Source organism: Manis pentadactyla, chromosome 9 (assembly GCF_030020395.1).
Source record: "Manis pentadactyla isolate mManPen7 chromosome 9, mManPen7.hap1, whole genome shotgun sequence".
NCBI classification, from domain to species: Eukaryota; Metazoa; Chordata; class Mammalia; order Pholidota; family Manidae; genus Manis; species Manis pentadactyla.
In genome coordinates this window covers 89,423,583-89,440,303 of record NC_080027.1, presented here as the reverse complement: position 1 = coordinate 89,440,303, position 16,721 = coordinate 89,423,583, and positions in this window count along the sequence as shown.

Sequence of the window (16,721 nt, the reverse complement as noted above, 5' to 3'; positions counted from 1 at the left end):
ATTACATCCTGGTTACTTATTTATTTTACCATTGGAAGTCTGTCCTGTTTTTTTTTTTTTTTTTTTTTTGTGAGGGCATCTCTCATATTTATTGATCAAATGGTTGTTAACGACAATAAAATTCTGTATAGGGGAGTCAATGCTCAATGCACAATCATTAATCCACCCCAAGCCTAATTTTCGTCAGTCTCCAATCTTCTGAGGCATAACAAACAAGTTCTTACATGTAGAACAAATTCTTACACAATGAATAAGTTACATGGTGAACAGTACAAGGGCAGTCATCACAGAAACTTTCGGTTTTGCTCATGCATTATGAATTCTAAACAGTCAGTTCAAATATGAATACTCATTTGGTTTTTATACTTGATTTATATGTGGATACCACATTTCTCTCTTTATTATTATTATTTTTAATAAAATGCTGAAGTGGTAGGTAGATACAAGATAAAGGTAGAAAACATAGTTTAGTGTTGTAAGAGAGCAAATGTAGATGATCAGGTGTGTGCCTGTAGACTATGTGTTAATCCAAGCTAGACAAGGGCAATAAAACATCCACGTATGCAGAAGATTTCTCTCAGAACGGGGGGGTGAGGTTCTAAGCCTCACCTCTGTTGATCCCCAATTTCTCACCTGATGGCCCCCCTGCGACTGTGCCTGTCTTAGGTTGTTCCTCCCTTGAGGAATCTTACCCGTCTCTGGCTAACCAGTCATCTTCCGGGGCCATACAGGGAAATGTGAAGTTGGTAAGTGAGAGAGAAGCCTTATTGTTTGAAAAGGTTAGCTTTTTACTTCTTTGCATATTTATGCCCTGTGGCTTCTATGCCCAGCATTTGTCTTGAGGTATCTTTACCACTTGGAAGAATTATGATACTCGGTAAATTTGATATGAGGCACGAATTCTATTTAAGGGTTGTAATTAGGAAGGAAGAAGAAAAGCTATAGAAGTAGCAGGCGGAAGAAAACCTGGGAAGATTGATTATTTCTTTGACATATCTTCTTGTAGAGTAACTTCAGCATGTATAGGTTTTAAGCTACTACTTAAATTGCACACACACATTAACATAATAGGAGTATAGTTACATAACCAAAGCATATCTGTAATTACCAGCCATCTGCAGTGTAACCAAGAAAACCAGTTAGGCACCTTAGGCATTTGTGAAAACTTATCTATGATATGGTGGATATTGTCCAAATGAACTTGAACAGTCTGAGAGAAATCAGACAAATTAAAACAACCCATTCCTGGGGACTGTTCACATGCCATATGTTCTTTTAACAATAAATAGTTTGTAGTTGTAAGACTTTGGAGCGCTACAATTTGCACTTCTCCAAATTCTTGGTTGAGTTCCAACAGTATAGATCCAGTCAAATTTGTTGTTTTACTGTATGCACAGGCCAGCTTAGATATCTCCTTCCTCATTCCCATGGCAGGTCCAGGAACTGGTGGGATGAGTGCATCTACAGCTGTAGCAGTGCGTGGATCTTTGTTGGGGTTTTTTGATGATCATCTTCTGGCATGAGTCTTCCAGAGGGTGCAGATGTTGGAAGTTCTTTTTCATATCGTATCTTAGTTCATTTTCGGGGTAGCCCAATTAGGCTTTGATCCTCTGTATAAACACAAACAAACCCTTTGCCTACACTTTTATATGCCCTTTATACCCTTGTGTAGAACTCGTTGGAGGTTACCACACAGGAACTGCCCTTTTTTTTTTTTTTTTTTTTTTTTGCTATCACTAATCTACACTTACATGACGAATATTATGTTTACTAGGCTCTCCCCTATACCAGGTCTCCCCTATAAACCCCTTTACAGTCACTGTCCATCAGCATAGCAAAATGTTGTAGAATCACTACTTGCCTTCTCTGTGTTGTACAGCCCTCCCTTTTCTCCTACCCCCCCATGCATGTTAATCTTAATACCCCCCTACTTCTCCCCCCCTTATCCCTCCCTACCCACCCATCCTCCCCAGTCCCTTTCCCTTTGGTACCTGTTAGTCCATTCTTGAGTTCTGTGATTCTGCTGCTGTTTTGTTCCTTCAGTTTTTCCTTTGTTCTTATATTCCACAGATAAGTGAAATCATTTGGTATTTCTCTTTCTCCGCTTGGCTTGTTTCACTGAGCATAATACCCTCCAGCTCCATCCATGTTGCTGCAAATGATTGGATTTGCCCTTTTCTTATAGCTGAGTAGTATTCCATTGTGTATATGTACCACATCTTCTTTATCCATTCATCTACTGATGGACATTTAGGTTGCTTCCAATTCTTGGCTATTGTAAATAGTGCTGCAATAAACATAGGGGTGCATCTGTCTTTCTCAAACTTGATTGCTGCATTCTTAGGGTAAATTCCTAGGAGTGGAGTTCCTGGGTCAAATGGTAAGTCTGTTTTGAGCATTTTGATGTACCTCCATACTGCTTTCCACAATGGTTGAACTAACTTACATTCCCACCAGCAGTGTAGGAGGGTTCCCCTTTCTCCACAGCCTCGCCAACATTTGTTGTTGTTTGTCTTTTGGATGGCAGCCATCCTTACTGGTGTGAGGTGATACCTCATTGTAGTTTTAATTTGCATTTCTCTGATAATTAGCGATGTGGAGCATCTTTTCATGTGTCTGTTGGCCATCTGTATTTCTTTTTTGGAGAACTGTCTGTTCAGTTCCTCTGCCCATTTTTTAATTGGGTTATTTGTTTTTTGTTTGTTGAGGCGTGAGAGCTCCTTATATATTCTGGACGTCAAGCCTTTATCGGATGTGTCATTTTCAAATATATTCTCCCATACTGTAGGGATCCTTCTTGTTCTATTGATGGTGTCTTTTGCTGTACAGAAGCTTTTCAGCTTAATATAGTCCCACTTACTCATTTTTGCTGTTGTTTTCCTTGCCCGGGGAGATATGTTCAAGAAGAGGTCACTCATGTTTATGTCTAAGAGGTTTTCGCCTATGTTTTCTTCCAGGAGTTTAATGGTTTCATGGCTTACATTCAGGTCTTTGATCCATTTTGAGTTTACTTTTGTATATGGGGTTAGACAATGGTCCAGTTTCATTCTCCTACATGTAGCTGTCCAGTTTTGCCAGCACCACCTGTTGAAGAGACTGTCATTTCGCCATTGTATGTCCATGGCTCCTTTATCAAATATTAATTGACCATATATGTCTGGGTTAATGTCTGGATTCTCTAGTCTGTTCCATTGGTCTGTGGCTCTGCTCTTGTGCCAGTACCAAATTGTCTTGATTACTATGGCTTTATAGTAGAGCTTGAAGTTGGGGAGTGAGATCCCCCCTACTTTATTCTTCTTTCTCAGGATTGCTTTGGCTATTCGGGGTCTTTGGTGTTTCCATATGAATTTTTGAATTATTTGTTCCAGTTCATTGAAGAATGTTGCTGGTAGTTTCATAGGGATTGCATCAAATCTGTATATTGCTTTGGGCAGGACGGCCATTTTGACGATATTAATTCTTCCTAGCCACGAGCATGGGATGAGTTTCCATCTGTTAGTGTCCCCTTTAATTTCTCTTAAGAGTGACTTGTAGTTTTCAGAGTATAAGTCTTTCACTTCTTTGGTTAGGTTTATTCCTAGGTATTTTATTTTTTTTGATGCAATTGTGAATGGAGTTGTTTTCCTGATTTCTCTTTCTGTTGGTTCATTGTTAGTATATAGGAAAGCCACAGATTTCTGTGTGTTGATTTTGTATCCTGCAACTTTGCTGTATTCCGATATCAGTTCTAGTAGTTTTGGGGTGGAGTCTTTAGGGTTTTTTATGTACAGTATCATGTCATCTGCAAATAGTGACAGTTTAACTTCTTCTTTACCAATCTGGATTCCTTGTATTTCTTTATTTTGTCTGATTGCCGTGGCTAGGACCTCCAGTACTATGTTAAATAACAGTGGAGAGAGTGGGCATCCCTGTCTAGTTCCCGATCTCAGAGGAAATGCTTTCAGCTTCTCGCTGTTCAATATAATGTTGGCTGTGGGTTTATCATAGATGGCCTTTATTATGTTGAGGTACTTGCCCTCTATTCCCATTTTGCTGAGAGTTTTTAACATGAATGGATGTTGAACTTTGTCAAATGCTTTTTCAGCATCTATGGAGATGATCATGTGGTTTTTGTCTTTCTTTTTGTTGATGTGGTGGATGATGTTGATGGACTTTCGAATGTTGTACCATCCTTGCATCCCTGGAATGAATCCCACTTGGTCATGGTGTATGATCCTTTTGATGTATTTTTGAATTCGGTTTGCTAATATTTTGTTGAGTATTTTTGCATCTACGTTCATCAGGGATATTGGTCTGTAGTTTTCTTTTTTGGTGGGGTCTTTGCCTGGTTTTGGTATTAGGGTGATGTTAGCTTCATAGAATGAGTTTGGGAGTATCCCCTCCTCCTCTATTTTTTGGAAGACTTTAAGGAGAATGGGTATTATGTCTTCCCTGTATGTCTGATAAAATTCCGAGGTAAATCCATCTGGCCCGGGGGTTTTGTTCTTTGGTAGTTTTTTGATTACCTCTTCAATTTCATTGCTGGTAATTGGTCTGTTTAGATTTTCTGTTTCTTCCTGGGTCAATCTTGGAAGGTTATATTTTTCTAGGAAGTTGTCCATTTCTCCTAGGTTTCCCAGCTTGTTAGCATATAGGTTTTCATAGTATTCTCCAATAATTCTTTGCATTTCCGTGGGGTCCGTCGTGATTTTTCCTTTCTCGTTTCTGATACTGTTGATTTGTGTTGACTCTCTTTTCTTCTTAATAAGTCTGGCTAGAGGCTTATCTATTTTGTTTATTTTCTCGAAGAACCAGCTCTTGGTTTCATTGATTTTTGCTATTGTTTTATTCTTCTCAATTTTATTTATTTCTTCTCTGATCTTTATTATGTCCCTCCTTCTGCTGACCTTAGGCCTCATCTGTTCTTCTTTTTCCAATTTCGATAATTGTGACATTAGACCATTCATTTGGGATTGCTCTTCCTTTTTTAAATATGCTTGGATTGCTATATACTTTCCTCTTAAGACTGCTTTTGCTGTGTCCCACAGAAGTTGGGGCTTAGTGTTGTTGTTGTCATTTGTTTCCATATATTGCTGGATCTCCATTTTGATTTGGTCATTGATCCATTGATTATTTAGGAGCGTGTTGTTAAGCCTCCATGTGTTCGTGAGCCTCTTTGCTTTCTTTGTACAGTTTATTTCTAGTTTTATGCCTTTGTGGTCTGAAAAGTTGGTTGGTAGGATTTCAATCTTTTGGAATTTTCTGAGGCTCTTTTTGTGGCCTAGTATGTGGTCTATTCTGGAGAATGTTCCATGTGCACTTGAGAAGAATGTATATCCCGCTGCTTTTGGATGTAGAGTTCTATAGATGTCTATTAGGTCCATCTGCTCTACTGTGTTGTTCAGTGCTTCCGTGTCCTTACTTATTTTCTGCCCAGTGGATCTATCCTTTGGGGTGAGTGGTGTGTTGAAGTCTCCTAGAATGAATGCATTGCAGTCTATATCCCCCTTTAGTTCTGTTAGTATTTGTTTCACATATGCTGGTGCTCCTGTGTTGGGTACATATATATTTAGAATGGTTATATCCTCTTGTTTGACTGAGCCCTTTATCATTATGTAGTGTCCTTCTTTGTCTCTTGTTACTTTCTTTGTTTTGAAGTCTATTTTGTCTGATATTAGTACTGCAACCCCTGCTTTCTTCTCACTGTTGTTTGCTTGAAATATGTTTTTCCATCCCTTGACTTTTAGTCTGTACATGTCTTTGGGTTTGAGGTGAGTTTCTTGTAAGCAGCATATAGATGGGTCTTGCTTTTTTATCCATTCTGTTACTCTGTGTCTTTTGATTGGTGCATTCAACCCATTAACATTTAGGGTGACTATTGAAAGATATGTACTTATTGCCATTGCAGGCTTTAAATTCGTGGTTACCAAAGGTTCAAGGTTAGCCTCTTTAGTATCTTACTGCCTAAGTTAGCTCGCTTATTGAGCTGTTATATACACTGTCTGGAGATTCTTTTCTTCTCTCCCTTCTTGTTCCTCCTCCTCGATTCTTCATATGTTGGGTGTTTTGTGCTGTGCTCTTTCTAGGAGTGCTCCCATCTAGAGCAGTCCCTGTAAGATGTTCTGTAGAGGTGGTTTGTGGAAAGCAAATTCCCTCAGCTTTTGTTTGTCTGGGAATTGTTTAATCCCACCGTCATATTTGAATGATAGTCGTGCTGGATACAGTATCCTTGGTTCAAGGCCCTTCTGTTTCATTGTATTAAATATATCATGCCATTCTCTTCTGGCCTGTAGGGTTTCTGTTGAGAAATCTGACGTTAGCCTGATGGGTTTCCCTTTATAGGTGACCTTTTTCTCTCTAGCTACCTTTAACACTCTTTCCTTGTCCTTGATCTTTGCCATTTTAATTATTATGTGTCTTGGTGTTGCCCTTCTTGGATCCTTTCTGTTGGGGGTTCTGTGTATTTCCGTGGTCTGTTTGATTACTTCCTCCCCCAGTGTGGGGAAGTTTTCAGCAATTATTTCTTCTAAGATACTTTCCATCTCTTTGCCTCTCTCTTCTTCTTCTGGGACCCCTATAATACGGATATTGCTCCTTTTAGATTGGTCACACAGTTCTCTTAATATTGTTTCATTCCTGGAGATCCTTTTGTCTCTCTCTATGTCAGCTTCCATGCGTTCCTGTTCTCTGATTTCAATTCCATCAATGGCCTCTTGCATTCTATCCATTCTGCTTATAAACCCTTCCAGAGTTTGTTTCATTTCTGCGATCTCCTTTCTGGCATCTGTGATCTCTTTCCGGACTTCATCCCATTTTTCTTGCGTATTTCTCTGCATCTCTGTCAGCATGTTTATGATTCTTATTTTGAATTCTTTGTCAGGAAGACTGGTTAGGTCTGTCTCCTTCTCTGGTGTTGTCTCTGTGATCTTTGTCTGCCTGTAGCTTTGCCTTTTCATGGTGATAGGAATAGTCTGCAGAACTGGGACGAGTGACGGCTGGAAGGACTTCCTTTCTTGTTGGTTTGTGGCCCTCCTCTCCTGGGAGAACAGCGGCCTCTAGTGGCTTGTGCTGCGCAGCTGCGCGCAGACAGGGTTTCTGCTTCCTGCCCGGCTGCTATGGAGTTAATCTCCGCTGTTGCTGTGGGCGTGGCCTGGCTCGGGCAGCTACTCCAAAATGGTGGAGTCACGTTGGAGCAGGAGCTGCTGGGAGGCTATTTATCTCTGTAAGGGGCCTCCCTGCTCCCTGCAGCCCAGGGGTTAGGGTGCCCAGAGGTCCCGGATTCCCTACCTCTGGATTAAGTGGCCCGCCCTGCCCCTTTAAGACTTCCAAAAAGCACCCGCCAAAACAAAACAACGACCACAAAAAAAAACAAGAAAAAAAATTTTTTTAATTAAAAAAAAAAATATTTTTATTTAAAAAAAAAAGGTGGTCGTTCGTTTTTCTTTATTCTCCGGTGCCAGCCTCAGGCCTCTGCTCACCGGTCTTTCTGCCCTGTTTCCCTAATATTGGGGTCCCTGTCCCTTTAAGACTTCCAAACAGCGCTCGCCAAAACAAAGCAGCAAAAAAGCAAAAAAAAAAATGGTCGCGCGCTTTTCTTATGTCCTCTGTCGCCCAGCCTCCAGTGCCTGCTCACTGTTCTTGCTGCCCTGTTTTCCCAGTATCGAGGGCCCTGCACTCTGGCCCGGATGGCTGGGGCTGGGTGTTCGGCAGCCCTGGGCTCCGTCTCCCTCCCGCTCTGCCTGCTCTTCTCCCGCCGGGAGCTGGGGGGAGGGGCGCTCGGCTCCCGCGGGGCCGGGGCTTGTATCTTACCCCCTTCGCGAGGCGCTGGGTTCTCTCAGGTGTGGATGTGGTCTGGATATTGTCCTGTGTCCTCTGGTCTTTATTCTAGGAAGGGTTGTCTTTGTTATATTTTCCTAGATATATGTTGTTTTGGGAGGAGATTTCCGCTGCTCTACTCACGCCGCCATCTTCCGCCCCCAGCTGTACAATTTATTTCTAATTTTATACATTTGTGGTCTGAAAAGTTGGTTGGTAGAATATCAATCTTCTTGAATTTACTGAGGCTCTTTTTGTGGCATAGTATGTGGTCTATTCTGGGGAATGTTGCATGTGCACTTGAGAAGAATGTGTATCCTGTTGCTTTTGGATGTAGAGTTCTATAGATGTCTATTAGGTCCATCTGTTTTAGTGTGTTTTTCAGTGCCTCTGTGTCCTAACTTATTTTCTGTCTGGTGGATCTGTCCTTTGGATTGAGTGGTGTGTTGAAGTCTCCTAAAGTGAATGCATTGCATTCTGTTTCCTCCTTTAATTCTGTTATTATTTGTTTCAAGTATGTTGGTGCTCCTGTATCGGGTGCATATATATTTGTAATGGTTATATCCTCTTATTGGACTGACCCCTTTATCATTATGTAATGTCCTTCCTTATCTCTTGTTACTTACTTTGTTTTGAAGTCTACTTTGTCTGATACTAGTACTGCAACACCTGCTTTTTTATCCCTGTTGTTTGCGTGAAATTTATTTTTCCATCCCTTGACTTTAGGTCTGTGCATGCCTTTGGGTTTGAGGTGAGTCTCTTGTAAGCAGCATATAGATGGATCTTACTTTTTATCCATTCTATTACTCTGTATCTTTTGATTGGTGCATTCAGTCCATTTACATTTAGGGTGATTATTGAAAGATATGTACTTATTGCCATTTCAGTCTTTAGATTTGTGGTTACCAAAGGTTGAAGGTTAGCTTCTTTACTATCTTACTGTCTAAATTAACTCGCTTATTGAGCTGTTATAAGCATAGGCTGATGATTATTTCTCTCCCTTTGTATTCATCCTCCTCCATTCTTTATATTTTGGGTGTTTTATTCTGTGCTCTTTTGTGTTTCCTTTGACTGCTTTTATGGGTAGTTGATTTTATTTTTTGCCTTTAGTTAGTATTTGGTTGGCTGCTTTCTTTGCTGTGATTTTATTTTCTCTGGTGACATCTGTTTAGTCTTAGGTGCTCCCATCTACAGCAGTCCCTCTAAAATACCCTGTAGAGGTGGTTTGTGGGAGGCAAATTCCCTTAAGTTTTGCTTGTCTGGAAATTGTTTAATCCCTCCTTCATATTTAAATGATAATCGTGCTGGATACATTATTCTTGGTTCAAGACCATTCTGTTTCATTACCTTAAATATATCATGCCATTCTCTTCTGACCTGGATCTGTTGAGAAGTCTGATGATAGCCTGATGGGTTTTCCTTTGTAAGTAACCTTTTTCCTCTCTCTGGCTGCCTTTAATACTCTGTCCTTGTTGTTGATCTTCGCCATTTTAATCATTATGTGTCTTGGTGTTGTCCTCCTTGGGTCTCTTCTGTTGGGAGTTCGGTGTGCTTCTGTGGTCTGAGCGACTATTTCCTCACCCGGTTTGGGGGAGTTTTCAGCAATTGTTTCTTCAAATACACTTGCTAACTCTTTTTCTCTCTCTTCTTCTTCTGGTACCCTTATAATGTGGATATTGTTCCGTTTCAATTGGTCACATAGTTCTCTTAATATTCTTTCATTCCTGGAGATCCTTTTATCTCTCTCTGTGTCAGCTTCTCTGTGTTTCTGTTCTCTGTTTTCTATTCCATTAATGGCCTCTTGCATCTCATCAATTCTGCTTTTAAGTCCTTCCAGAGATTGTTTTATTTGTTTTATTTCTGTAGTCTCCCTCCGTACTTTATCCGTTAGCTCTTGCTTTTTTTCCTGCAACTCCATCAGCATGCTTATGACCTTTATTTTGAATTATTTTTCAGGAAGATTGGTTAAGTCTGTCTCCCCAAGCTCCTTCTCAGGGGTTGTCTCTGTTAGTCTGGTCTGTATCAAATTCTTCTGCCTTTTCATGGTGATAGAGGTAGTTGTGGGAAGTTGGCGCATGTGTCAGGTGGGAGAATAACGTCCCTTCTTGCTAGTTTGTGGCTTCCTCTCCTGTGAGAATGGTGACCCCTCGCAGCCTGTGCTGGGCAGCTGCACGCCAACGGGGTCTCTGAGTCCCAGGTGACTGCAGAGGCAGCTCTGTGCAGCTGCTGTGGGCGTGGCCGGTCTCAGGCTGCTGCTCCGCTATGTTGGAGCCTCGCCGGAGGGGGAACTGACAGGTGGCTTCTTATTGCCATGAGGGGCCTCCGAGCTGTGCTGCTGCCCAAGGGGTTAGGGCTCCCAGAGTTCCCCGGGTTCCCAGCTGACTAGCTGGGTGTGCTGGGATGCTTCCGTCCAGCTGTGGGGTCCCTGTCCATTTAAGACTTTCAAAACGCACTCGCTTTTCTTTTGTCCCAGGGGCGCTGGCTCCGGGACCCGCTCACAGGTTTAAGTGTTCTGTTTCCCTAGTATCCAGCACACCACGCACTGTGTATCTGTGCTCCTGGTGTGGATAGCTAGAGTTGGGTACTCAGCAGTCCTGGGCTCCCACTCCCTCCCCACTTTGACTCCTCTCCTCCCGCCAGGAGCTGGGGTGAGGGCTGCTCGGGTCCCGCCGGGCCGGGGCTTGTATCTTACCCCCTTCACCAGGTGCTGGGTTCTCGCAGGTGTGGATGTAGCCTGGCTGTTGTCCTGTATCTTCTGGTCTCTCTTTTAGGAAAAGTTGTATTTGTTGTATTTTCAAAAATATATATGGTTTTGGGAGGAGATTTCTTCTGCTCTACTCATGCCGCCATCTTGGCTCTTCCCTTCAGGCAGTTCATTTTTGATAGTCATAACTTTTACATCATTCTAATAGTTTTCCTTTTTCTTCTTGATACTGTATTTCCAGTCTATTTTCTTAAAGAATTATATTCTTGTATGGGATGTTTTTATAGTTGAAAGTCTTTTTATGAATCACTCTCTCATACTTCAGTGCAACAAAAATATGTATGTAAACTGAATTTTTTCCCTGTGATCATGAGGATATATATTTTATTAACCTATAGGAAAATTATCTTTATCATTATTAGTTCACAGTTGCCCCAAACAACATAAATATATTTAAATGTTGATAAAAATTATATAAAATTCATTGGAAATGTTCTCCTGTGACATGTATAAGCTTTAGTTTGCTTAGATTTTTCCAATTAGGTCATGTAGCTATCAGTGAATATTATTTATTGCTATAACAAGTCAAGGTTTAGTATCAGTTCTGTTCCTGCTGTTTGTTTTCATGCTGGAGAGACCGTGTTCACATAAATAAGTAAATGGAAATGGAGATACTTTTTTAAAAATAGGAATTCTTTGAGTTCCTTATGAATTATATGCTAAGAACCAAGATGATCTCATCAAAATCTACTTTTTTGTGTGTCAGTTAACACCTTGCTGAGTCCTCCAGCTTGTTGGAAGGAAAACTGGAAACATCTGACTTACAAAAAAATTAGTAACTCAGTGGTCAGTCAGTACCTATGTTTGGGGATGAGTACAAAGTGAACAAGAGGGCTGGTAGTAAGGAGCTTCAGCCATGACCTTTGGTGACCAGGAGCTCTCCCTCCCGCAGGCAGGTCAGTTGTAGGGAACAGTTGGAGGGAGCTGATGTGTCTGCGCTCCCTGGAAAGACTACAGAGCAGGAGTGAACCAGCTAAATGCTGGGCCCCTAAGGTGCTTTTCTCCAAAAGTTTCCATTTGAGGCCTTTTTAGTGACTGCCTTCATAGGAATGACTCATATTTTTAGTGGCTGTTGGCATAGAAAATATCCTGAGACTTTAAATGTGGAGAAAGGGGACAATACTATCTTTTGTATTATACAGACCTTATAATTTTTAGAACATATTTCTGTATGTTATCCCATTTGCTTTATACAATCCTATGTAGTAGGGTAGATGGATATTACATCTAAAGCAGAAATTAGGAATGGATACAAAGGGTTTTTGTGCATGTCCTATAACTCCCAGAGCTTTGTGTAGTGAACTGGCACTGAAATCTAGATTCTCTGATGCTTTACTCAGTCCTCTTTCTACAACAACTTTAACTCAGTAGTTTCCAGCACTGTATGTTTTGTCACAATGAACCATAAACCCTGTCTTATTACTCTTTCTTTCTACAGACTCATGAAATATTGATGATACTATCAGCAGGTAATTAGACCTTGACAGTTATAACTAGAAGCAAAAAAAAAAATATTGGCAAATTCTTAGCTTGTGCAGTTTTATCAGAGTGAGAGAACAATTTCCACTAGGGGTTTTGTAATAAAAAATAATGGTAACAGCCACCATTTATTGTATTCATAAAATTTATAAACCAGACACAATTGTAGGCCCATCCACCAATATCTTTGGAATATTCATCACTTGAAGGCCCCCATTACTTCTTTTGGGTCCCCTGTAACCAGTTGGGAGAAGCTTCATTAGAAGCTGGGGTTGCCTCTTCAAGATAACTGTGAAATTGTGTGGAGGAAACTGTGTTTCTATAGTCATAACTTTTGGAGCATTTCTGGGGCTGGGAATTTAGTGCTTACTCTTTGGATGTAGGGAGAGCACAGATTCTGGAGAAACTAGAGCCTCACCCCTCTTGCTCCTTATGATGGAGTCCACACAGAAGTGTGAAGCCATCATCACCCACTTTAATGGAAAATACATCAAGACACCCCCTGGAGGATGAGGTGAGGCATTTGGGCATCAGGCTAAGAGGCTGATTGCAGAAAAGGCTCTGGAGGTGTCTGCCTGAGCTTGAGAAGGCTGTGTGAGGCCAGGACCCAGTGCCTGCCTGCTTTCTCTTTTGGCAGGCCTACCTGATCCCTTGCTTTTCAGATTTGCTGATGGTGGTCCAAAAAAACAGCAGAACCAAGGAAAATTTGTGCAGAATGGATGGGCTTGGCCAAGGAATGGAGACATGATAAGAGGATCTTGGAGAAGCTGGGGGCACTAAGGACATCAGGGGGGTCGGAAGTTGCCATTGTCTCATGTCTGTGAGCTTACATGGCGAGCTTGAGAGCTGTAGGATATAACAGAGACCCTGACTGCAGAGCGTGCTCTTTGGCGTGGGTCTTGAGCGGGACTTTGCAGCACAAACAGAAAAGCTCTGGAACAGCTGCAGTGGGACTTGTCAGACTGCACTTTAATCAGTTGAACCAAATCCATCCCAGCCTTGACATTCTGGGCTTGCTCCTGTCCTCACCCAAGGGTTGTCCGTGTGAACACCGTGTTCTTTCTGTATAGGATGGTATGGCCTTGACCTATCACCCCACCACAGCTCTTCAGAATGGGTGAGGGTGTTTTTTATAACCAGACCACATGAAAATTGCAACAGCTTGTGTCCAGACACCCAGATGTTTCACCTTGTTTTTAAACAGTGGGAAGTGCCTGTGTCTGTCAGTTGGGCCCTCACTTTGTAGTTCCCTGTGACTCTTACTGATGAAGCTCCTTCCCACAGGTTTCACCCAGCTCCATAGAGCATCACCCCCACAGAATGCTCTCTCAGTCTGCACTCCCCATGTCTTCCATCTCCTGTGTCTTCATACCAGGTGTGCTCATGCCAAAAAAATGTGGGGTAGGTTTCCCTATCATTGTGTTTTAGATGAAGGAGTAAAAGGCTGGAAACTACTTTTTTGTTTTCTTCCTTTATACATACTACACACAAATAATTTTACAGACTAGCATAATATGTGATCACATTACATGTATATAGACTGTTGCAGAAGCATCCTGTTATTCCCTGTCCACCACCCTACAAGTACACCCATGTTAATTTCCTACTATTTTCCATGTTTTCCTTTATGTGCATATTCACATAATATGTAGGATTTGGAATGTCACTGTTCATTTTACAAAAATTTCATGTCATATTAAATACATTTTTGTGATTCTCAAAGTATGGCCCTTTGGGCTCCATCCAGATATACTGAGTGAGAAACTCTGGGGACAGGTCCCTGCACTCTGAGTTTTAATAAGCCCTCCAGGTGAATCTGGTGCTGCTCGTATTGAGATCCTCTTGTTCAGATTATTCTTTTTAATAGTCGCCTTGTATTTCATGCCGCAGGTGTGCCAGAATTCTTCAACTGCGCCTAGGGAGGGGCATTCTCCTGGACTTCAGTTTTTCTGGTACAGATTACGCTCCAGTACACCTCCTGTCCCTATACCCTTGCATTTGAGTGCTTGTATTCCCAGGGGCGAATACAGTAGGAGTGCGACATATGGGTTGAGTAATGGATGACCTTCCAATTTTATAGGCATTGCCAGCTTGCTCTCCACAGAGGCCGTGTAGACTCACATGTGTCCCCAGTGTTGGGAGCACCCCTTTTCCTCCCTCCGGTGTAGGTGGTGCTGCTCTTGTTTTTCCTACCGTGACAGGTGTAAAGTGCAGCCATGCTGATTTGCACTTCCCTGACTGCACTGAGTTTAAACATTTTTTTTTGTTCATCGTATTTGGATTGGCTCTTCTCTGATTACTCTTCATGTGCTTGGCCCATTTTTCTGTTTGGTTACTTGTTCTTTCCCATCAACTTATAAAATCTATTTGTATAAGTATTAGCCTCTGAATGTTATTTTTGTTACAGATACCTTTTACCAAAATTTAATTTTTGTTGATTGACTTTGTAGTCCTTAAACCCAAGCTGTGCATCAGAACCACTTGGCGAGCTTACTGGACCTAGATTATGGGGAGTATGTGAAGAGCTCTGGTGCAGTAAGTCTAGGGCGTAAGGTGAGGCTCTGAACTCCCAGGTGCTGCTGCGCTGCCATACTTTGGGAATCACTAGCTTTTGCCACACGAAAGTTTAACATTTGTGTATAGTTCAGTATATCTGCTTTTTCACAACAGTGTTTGAATTTCTCATCTTAATTAAAAAGGTCTTCTCAGATCCTATATTGGACACATGGTCTCCAAGATTTACTTCATTGTTTCACATTTAAATGTGTAATTATCAGGAAGTTATTTTTGTATATGGCATAAGGTAGGAGTCCTACTGTAGTTTCTTTCAAAATGTTAACTAGTCCCAGCACCAGTTTATTAAATAATCCATCCTCTTCCCTCTGATTTGAAATACTACCTTTGTCATACAATAAATACTGGGATTTATTTCTGTATTCTTTATTCCCTTCCAATGATCTTTATATCTGTTCTTACTCTAATAATATATTGATTTGATTGCAGTGGCATTCATAATCTGCTCTAAGATTTGTTAAGACAAAACCCTCTTCTCCACTCTTGTATTCTTTTCTTTGCAATTGTTTTGGCATTTACTCTGTAAAAGTTTATGATCATTTTATAGAATTTTTTAAAAGCTGTGAGGATTTTAATTGGAATCACATTAAATTTGTATATTTGTTTAAGAGAACTGAATTTTTAAAGTCCTGTACCTTTTCACCTGAGATAAGGTATTTATTTTCATGTTTTCAAATTTTTTTATGCCCTTCAATAAAATTTTTGTTTTGTTTATATAGATTTTATGCTTCTCTTGTTAAATACATTCCTATGTGTTCTATGATTTTATAAGCATTTTTAGATGCCTATTGGTATGTTCAAGAAAGCTATGATTTATGTTCATCTATTTCATATGCAGTTAACTTATCAAATCTTCTTATTACTACTGGTACATTTTACTGAGCCGGTTAGGTTTTCTAGGTATGCAGTTACATCATCAGCACAAAATAATAGTTTTCTATTCCCTTCTGATTTTATGCCCATTGTGTTCTTATCTAATTGTACTTATTTGGCCAACTGTATGGCACATTACTATGATTGCAGTGGTTTTAATATTTCTCTGTTTAGTGTTAGCAAACAGTTTTTGGTAATAGGCTTTAATATATGTGAGTAGTTTCTTTGTAGTCCCTATTTTCCTTTATGATTTTTTTTTCTTAAATTGAAGTATAGCTGATGTACAATATTATATTGGTTTCAAATATACAACAGTGATTCAGCCATTACATACATTACAAAATGCATAATGTAGTTACCATCTTTCAACATACAAATTTTTTTTTTGAGAGGGCATCTCTCATATTTATTGATCAAATGGTTATTAACAACAATAAAATTCTGTATAGGGGACTCAATGCACAATCATTAATCAACCCCAAGCCTAATTCTCAACAGTCTCCAATCTTCTGAAGCATAACGAACAAGTTCTTACATGGTGAACAAGTTCTTACATAGTGAATAAGTTCTTACATAGTGAATAGTGCAAGGGCAGTCATATCACAGAAACTTTCGGTTTTGATCACGCATCATGAACTATAAACAATCAGGTCAAATACGATTATTCGTTTGATTTTTATACTTGATTTATATGTGAATCCCACATTTCTCCCTTATTATTATTATTATTATTTTTTTAATACAATGCTGAAGTGGTAGGTAGATGCAAGATAAAGGTAGAAAACATATTGCGTTTATACAGAAGATCAAAGCCTAATTGGGCTACCCTGAAAATGAACTAAGATACAATATGAAAGAGAACTTCCAACATCAGCACTCTCTGGAAGACTCATGCCAGAAGATGATCATCAAAAAACCCCAACAAAGATCCACGCACTGCTACAGCTGTAGATGCACTCATCCCACCAGCTCCTGGACTTGCCATGGGAATGAAGGAGATATCTAAGCTGGCCTGTGCATACAGTAAAACAACAAATTTGACTGGATCTATACTGTTGGAACTCAACCAAGAATTAGGAGAAGTGCAAATTGTAGCGCTCCAAAATCTTATAACTACAGACTATTTACTGTTAAAAGAACATAAGGGATGTGAACATTCCCCAGGAATGGGTTGTTTTAATTTGTCTGATTTCTCTCAGACGGTTCAAGTTCAGTTGGACAATATCCACCATATCAT